Source organism: Vigna umbellata, chromosome 11 (genome assembly GCF_029865625.1).
Source record: "Vigna umbellata cultivar VRB3 chromosome 11, Vumbellata_1.0, whole genome shotgun sequence".
Taxonomy (NCBI): Eukaryota; Viridiplantae; Streptophyta; class Magnoliopsida; order Fabales; family Fabaceae; genus Vigna; species Vigna umbellata.
Window position 1 is genome coordinate 9,470,064 of NC_142175.1, and position 8,493 is coordinate 9,478,556.

The 8,493-nt window shown below is 32.7% G+C and overlaps 1 non-coding gene across 1 annotated transcript; it reads left to right on the forward strand.

Annotated features, from left to right (window-relative positions):
* Nucleotides 1-7,603: 7,603 nt before the first annotated feature.
* TRNAY-GUA (transfer RNA tyrosine (anticodon GUA)) lies at nt 7,604-7,691 on the forward strand. The gene is given in 2 exon segments: nt 7,604-7,640; nt 7,656-7,691. It is a non-coding gene; the product is annotated as a tRNA-Tyr (tRNA).
* Nucleotides 7,692-8,493: the final 802 nt, after the last annotated feature.

The window sequence follows — 8,493 nt, forward strand, 5'->3', positions numbered from 1 at the left end:
TTGCATTAGGGCAAGTTGCGTACGAATCCGGGTAAGGGAAGCTTATGTATTTAATTCATATGTTGCTGTATGATTGATGATAACGAATGCCTGTTGATGAACGAATGAATGTGTGTGTAAAGTATGATTATGGATGTATGATTGATGATGACTGGATGTATGAGTATGATCATGAAAACTTATTATGTATGAAATAGATTTGTATGATGATGTTGAATATGAATTATTAGAATGAATGTTATAAAGTTTTATAAATGGATGTTGATATGAATCCTAAAATATGAACTGATACCTTGAATCTGAAATCTGGAATAGATGAAAATTATGAAACGTAAAATACTCCCTATGATAAATTACGTTCGTCATCGTACGGTCTTATACCGTTCGGTTTCCCTGAAAAAGACTTAGAGTAGAATTCTTTCATTTGGGAAGAATTCGGTTTGAGAATGAGTGTCCTCATTTGAAATACTATGTTTGAGCGTTCGGCTCAGCATAGAGTTGTTGTACGCCTTAAATTAAATAATACTAAATTAAGTAACGTTCGGTCTTATACCGAACGTTCGTCCTGAATAGTGCTCGGTCTTATACCAAGCACTCGTTCTAAATAGCGCTCGGTCTTGTACCAAGCATTCGTTATGATTGATTCTCGGTCATCTACCTAGCGTTCGTTTTAATGAAGTGTTCGGTCTTAGATCGAACGCTCGTCCTATCTTTGATTCCTTAACGAACGTAAATAGCGTTCGTCCAAATACTTAATAAATGTATATTGTCGCGTTCGGTCATTGACTGGCAGTCGACCCCTTTTAAACAAAAGGTTCCCAATGTAGTTAAGTATTCTTCTTAATGTATCTTCGTCCAAGTGGAGTCAACCCGTCCTCTTGGTACTTAAAATATTCTGAAAATGGTCGTATTATTCTGGAGTCTTCCTGATTGTTAATGGGTTCTTCTAAATCTGGCTTTTAACGTTCGTCCTCTTCCTTCAGAAAGTTGAACGTTCGTCCTTTTAAGAGAGTGGTACATAGAATGAAAATGTTATAAATATGAAATATTAAGAGGTGTGAACACTATATTAAATGATTATACGATTATGGAATTTGAACGAGCGTTCCAGGGAGGAACGTCTCAGATATGTTAAACATTAAATTTGGTAAAGTATGACTGTGGATAAGTTAGGACTCGCTGTCCATCCTGATGTTCCGTGATACTCGTCTTCATGTAGAGGAGGGTAGTCATGTGTGGGAACGACAGGAGGTCCTTAGTCCATAAGTTAACATGGGCGACGTAAGAACGGACTAACCTCGAGTGACAGCTGTTTGGTGTATCCCAGTTACTACATCACTCGAGTGCAAGGACGCTTGTAACTACACAGATTCATACAGTCCGGACGGTCGGTCTAATATATATATATATATATATATATATATATATATATATATATACACACATGTCTATGTCATTTTATGATTAAGTTACATGATGTATGTGTGAATTGTAACGTTTGATGTATATGTTGATTGTATGAATTAAATTATATATAAGCTTACCCTTTCGTTTTTCCTTGTGTTGTCAAATTGTCTATGTACGTTCGTCCTGTCTTGCAATGATCATCCGTGTGGATGTGAGCAGAAGGCGAGGCACTCTGGAGGACGTCATTGAAGAAGAAAACCTTGTCGAGGTGGAAGTCAAGGCCGAGCCTTAGAGAGCATCGTTTAGATTAGGGTTGTAAATATTAGATTCAGTTTAGACGTTCGGTTAAATATTTTGTAAAACCGTTCGTTATAGTTTATTCCTGTTTCTGTTTGCGCTCGTTATTTTGTATCCAAGCCGTTCGGCTTTTGAACCTTGATCCTTTATTGTAAAGACTGCACTGTTTTACTGTATTAATGTAATTAATTCTGATTATGGTAATTACTGTATTTTGGGATGTTACATTTTATCTCTCAATTATTATAAAAATATATGTTTAGTTCTTAAGTTAAATTATAATTTATGTAAAACATATTTTTCAATAAACCTGATAAACAAATAGTATACAAAAGTTGTAAATATCTAACTCAATAAATATTCGAAGTTATCTGACTTAACAAGGTTAATTTAACTTTATTGACTTAAAGTGATTAAAATATATTTTGAAATATATCTTTTGACAAAAATATTCATACATTAATAGTATATGTAATCAAACATCACTATTTTGATTGTGTCATAATATTTCTTATATCATACATTTACAAAATATTTAATACGTATCATATTGTTATTTTTCGCTAATTATCATATATGTACTAAATTGTTATATTTATTGACATTCTCTTTATATTATCAGTTTCTACCACAAATCTCACATGACCAAAAAAATCCTAATTATAAATACATATAGTATTGTTTCAAGAAATACACACAATTCTCTCTTACGTATACACTTATATAGATCTTAAAGTTCACTTATTAACTTGAACGTCAAATAACTTTTTGTAGATGAATTTTTCTCCATTAGTGATTTTCAATTTTAACCATAAAAAGTATTCAAATCACCCATAAAATTTTTCCATTTATCCAAATGTTCATGTCGGATCTCAATAAAAACATTTAGCTTCCATCTTGGAACCTAAATAAAATTTTGTTTTTTCTCCACATTTTATATTATCCTTACCTGATAGATTGCTCATTATTAAAATGGACTATAAAGATAGTACATAATCTCACAATTATATCACTCATGTTATCCTAAATATTTATGATAAATGAGCAACATTTTTAAATATCAACGTTTCTCCTTGGCTTAATAATATCTGTTAATAAATCCTATAAGCCTGGTTACACTTGTTATTTTATAATATAATATTGTAAAAGTTTTGGATGGTCAGTTGTGGAAGCCATCAAATGCAGAAGAATTTTTCTGAGCTTGGATGCAAGCTTCTTGCCTCCAACGTTTGCTTTGGAGATATTTTCCCTAAAGGCACGCTCTCAACATTCATATTTTGATTCCACGTTCCTTTTATTAATAAAAAAGGTTTTCACTTGTAGATATTTTAGGTCATGGGCCTGATCCATGAACTCTGTAAATAGAACACTTCTTTCACTCCAAAACGCATCTTCAGAAATCACTCTTCTATCAATCTCTCTTTTTTTGGTTTCATTCTTTCTCTTTTCTTCTTTCCCTAAAAATATTCTGGGTTTATTTTATTCTCTTTATAGAGATCCTTGCTAGTTCTGATATCCTCAGAAAATCTGAGAAGTTCTTGTTGTATCCTGGGGGACTTGCGCAATACACCGCGGATAAGTTCTTAAGGACAGTGATCTACACGCCTCAGGAAATCCTTTGTTTGTGATCTTTATTCTTTTATTGTCAGCTTTTACAACAATCTTAAGGACTTATTGCTGACATTAACAACTCAATCTCGGGGGATCAAATATTTGTTTCCAGAACTCAGACGGTATTTGCGAAACCATTTCCGGATATGTCAAAAGTTGAGGTCTTCTCTAGACAAAACTTCTGGAGGCTGGCAAGGTGCTCGCAGCAACGGTGGCTTCTGATCGCATTTGTAGGGATCGAGAATGAGGATGAAGAAGAGGGAGACAAGGCAACAACTTGGAGTTCGTTGGAGTTAGGATAATGAATCCTAATTTTCATATTTCGTGCCTTTGTAATGTTTGAGGAAAGGTGGAGAAGATTTCTCTTCAGAGAAAGAAAAAGAAATAAGAAGATGAAGCTAGGTACTTGAGTAATTTTTCGTATACTTTACCTACAAATGAGAGAAGCAAAACCAGGTATTTTCTCGTTTACCAATCTTAAATATTTTAAAATTGTGGGGATATAGGTAATTTTACTTAATTACTTGAAAAAAAAATGGGCTTTTCACCTAATGATGCGGATAAATGTGTGTACTCTAAATTTGAAAATGGTGATTGTGTCATTATATGTTTGTATGTGAGTGATGATAACGGTTGGTTTAACTGTTAATTGAGAGTAAATTTTGATAACAAATGAACTCTTTTTGACTTAGAAACTTGTTTGTTCTCTTGTTTTTAGCTTATTTTGGTGAATAAGAGAGTTGAGGTTATACTTGAAGATTTTATCACTAAATTCCCTTGATTTTGTAGGCAACTGGGATGAATTGGAAGAGGAGTTAAATGTCAAGAAGTTGGAACTCAAAAAGGACAGAAAGACACCAGAAAAGAAGGCTGCTAAAGGTCGCAGGACGCTTGGGCGCCCTTTTCTGGGGTCCTCAGCGCAGGAGTCTCACAGTCACGCTTGAGCGCCTTTTCAGGGACGCTGGGCGCTAGTCTTCAAGTAACGTTTCACGCCTGGGCGCCCTTCATGGGGCACTAAGCGCCATCATTTTGGAAGCTCGCTTGGGCGCCCTAAGTAGGGGCACTGAGCGATGTCAGCGTTGGCCCATGATCCAATTCAACCCTATTTAAGGATTTTTTTTTCGACCTAGAGGGGGTATCTTTTGACATAATTGACACAAACTCAGATTTTCTCCAACTCTCTAGAGGCATATGTGGATGCGAAAGCTCTCCTCTTAGGTTTTTAGGGTTTATCTTTCATTCTCATTCCATTGTTCATCTAGTTTCCTCATGACAAGGGGGAACTAAATTCAATTTGTTGGTTGGGGATGATGTAACCTTGTGAACTCTCATGTATTTGAATTGATTTTAATTTATTTATGCTTCTTTCATTAATCGTTAGGGTTATTCTTCTTTGCTATATGCTTGTTATGTTTAACTCATTCATGACATGATCATTGGTTTTCGTTATATGGACACATATAAGGAAACCTAGATCTGGAGAATTTTCTCCCAAAAGTAGTATTTCCTAGACATAGGGATATGAGTTTTGGTTATCTTAAGCTTATAATCGTAATGCAGAATTAATTGCTAGTGATACAAGACATTGTGATCTAGTAATTAAGGATAAGATTTCTTCACCGAGACATCGGGTTTTAAGTAATTTAGAAAGTGATATTAACATTAATGATGAAGATGAATTCATATATGCATGAGAGTAAACTAGGTGAAATCTAAACCCCAACAACATATTCATCTCATATGTTCAATATCATCCATTCATCTTTGTGTTTTCTTCAATTGATCAAAAGTGCATGTATATTTACTTTCTTGTTTTTTCATTCAAAACCCTAAAATTGTTCTTCAAAGTCTTAATTAGTTAAGTAATTACATGACTCTCTAGTGTCGTGAGTCTCTTGAGAAACGATACTTGATCTTACCATTTATTATTACTTGATACGATTCGGTACACTTGCCGACATCTTAACAGATGACATGTTAATTTTTGGTACATGCAATGAGATTGCCATTAGAACTAAATTGTTTATAGAATCAAATTTTGAAATGAAAGACATGGGTGAAGCCAATGTAATTTTAGGTATTAGAATCATAAGGAATGGAGATAGTATATTACTGTCCCAAGAACAATACATTGAGAAACTTCTTAAGAAGTTTGAGTATTATGATTTTAAATCCGTGAGTACCCCTTCTGATGTTAGCTCTAAATTAATGAAAAATAAAGGAAAATCATTATCTCAGCCTCAATATGCTTAGATAATTGGGAGCTTACTGCACTTGATGAGTTTTTTTAGACCAGATATTGCTTATGTAGTAGGTAGACTGAGTAAGTACACTCAATGTCCAAATCAAGAACATTGGGATGCACTTTCCAGGCTTATGAGATACTTAAGAGGTTCAATGGATTATGCCATTAAATATAGTGGATTTTTCGTTGTACTAGAAGGGTACAGTGATGCTAACTGGATCTCTAATTCAGATGAGACAAAATCCACTAGTGGTTATATATTCACACTTGGGGGGTGGTGCGATTACATGGAGATCAGCCAGACAAACAATTATTGCAAGATTAACAATGGAATATGAGTTTGTCGCTCGCTAGTAGTGAGGCTGAGTGGTTGAAAAACTTCTTAGTAAACATTCCACTAGGAATGAAACTAACCCCATCAGTGTCAATTTATTGTGATTGCCAATCGACAATAGCTATAGTTAAAAACAAAAATTACAATAGAAAGAATAAACATATCCAATTGAGACACAATTTTGTGAAGCAGCTGCTAAAGAGTGGAACTATTTCCATTGACTATGTGAAGTCAGAACGGAATCTAGCAGATCCTCTGACAAAACCCTTGGAAAGAAATATGATCATAGAAACATCAAGGGGAATGAGACTTAAGCCACTAGCAAACAAACAAGTGATGGTAATCCAACCTTTGTGATTGGAGATCCATGAATAAGGTTCATATGGGTAAAAACAACTCACTTATTAGTTCTGATAGCACTAATTTGATTTTAAATCAAATATGTCCATTCCTATGGTGTGTGTGAAAGTGCTAGAGACTGCATTATTGAGAGGTTAAGTTGTGTAATTAAACAAAGTTTTTAATGATCTTCATATCCCTTATGGGTGGTGTATGATTTGCAGCATACACTTGATGAAATCACCTATATGAGTGTCAAGTGGGGCCACTTGCATGAGATCTTGACATGATCTCTAGAGCACTCATGAATATCGGGCACGCACATGGCCTAATAAGCGCATCACAACGATAATAGCAAGGATTGTGGGGATAATAGGAAGGATTGTAGGGGTGTACTGTGATTGATAAACCTCTAACACACTTAAGTATCTTTGGTTCATATAGCTTGTTATACCAACTATACTGTGTATTAAGTTTATCGATCTAGGACTGGTTCATATAGCTTGCTATACCAGCTCTGATGCATTACATCTTATAAAACCCAGGATTTTTCTTCTTTTCTTTCTTTCAATCTTTGTTTCTTATCTTTTGCAATATGTGAGGGATTGTATTTTATAATATAATATTGCAAAAGTTTTGGATGGTCAGTTGCGAAAGCCATCAAACGCAGAAGAATTTTTCTAAGCTTGAATTGCAAGCCTCTTGCCTCCAACATTTGCTTTGGAGATATTTTCCCTAAAGGCACGCTCTCAACGTTCATATTTTGATTCTTCGTTCCTTTTATTAATAAAAAAGGTTTTCACTTGTAGATATTTTAGGTCATGGGCCTAATCTATGAACTCTATAAATACTCTCGCTTACCATGAGACCCATCAAACAAGAACAAAAACTGTAAAGTTAAACGAAGGAAAAGAGAAAAAGAGAAACATGCTAGGGACATTATTAGTCACCATGCGAGCCATCGAATAGGCTTGCACGAGAATTAGCTACCGGAGAATGGATTTATTTTTTCTTCTCAGCGCTAGTGTTATGAGAAACTTAATGACTTTTTCCTATGATATTTTAAAATGAAAAATATGTTTAACTTGAATATATTATATAAAGATTAATTCAGTTTTTTGATGTTATATTATAATATAAAATGAATGTAGCCAAAACTTTTATATAAGAAAATCTTTTACTAATAACTTTTTGTGGTAACAGTTAAAGCAATTAAGATAATTTACTTAAAATACGAAAATCTTTTAAGCAAACAAAAGTTATGTTACAATAACCAAAATTACTCACTAACTAAATACATTAGGGAAAATTGTGTAAAGATATTTCGTAAAGTATTATATTAAATTGTAGTTTGGAAAATGGAAAACAAACCGACCTTAGCTCAGTTGGTAGAGCGGAGGACTGTAGTTGTTCAAAATAGACATCCTTAGGTCGCTGGTTCGAATCCGGCAGGTCGGATATTTTTTCATGTTTTTAACTAAAATTTTTGGTTCCTTTATTATACAATAGACAGTTTTGTATCCTATTTTTTTCTAAAATAACCATGATTTTGGTCCAATATCCAGATCTTAATCTCTTCATTGTTATTTCCTGTCTTCTACATTTTAAATCATTTATAACAGTAAAAATGTTTGATTTAGGATTCAGTTTAATTAAAATAAAACATAAAAAATCAATAGATTAAACCAAAACTACTTTTTAAAATAATAAGATAGTGGATCCGATCAAATCAAAAGACTTATAATTAAACCTAAATTTTAGGATGAATACGTAAAGTTTTATGTAAAAAATTGTGTTTAATCCTATCCCCTCAATAACATTAACAATTAGATGTCAATTTGTTATTTTTTTTTAATTCTTAACAATTTTACTTTGGAATAGAGTGTTACGTAAAATTCTTTTCAGAGTAATATGATTTTTTTAGATGATATATTTTGTAATATTTACTCAAATAATATTCTCTGTTGTTTTTTTTATGAGAAATTGATTATTATTTTTAGAATAGCATATATACTATAACAACTTACAAACTTATTAAATATTATAATAATTTAATTTTTTTTTTGAGTTGATTATGTACATACCAAGTAATGTATTAAAGTGAATTTACATTTAGTTGTTAATGATATAATATATTAAAATTATTTTTTAAGTATTACAGTATTTTTGAAAATTATTATCTTATTAATGAAATTTTATGATTTAGAACTGATAGAATTTTAATTTGTTTAATAATGATAATTTTATTTGATAATAAAAT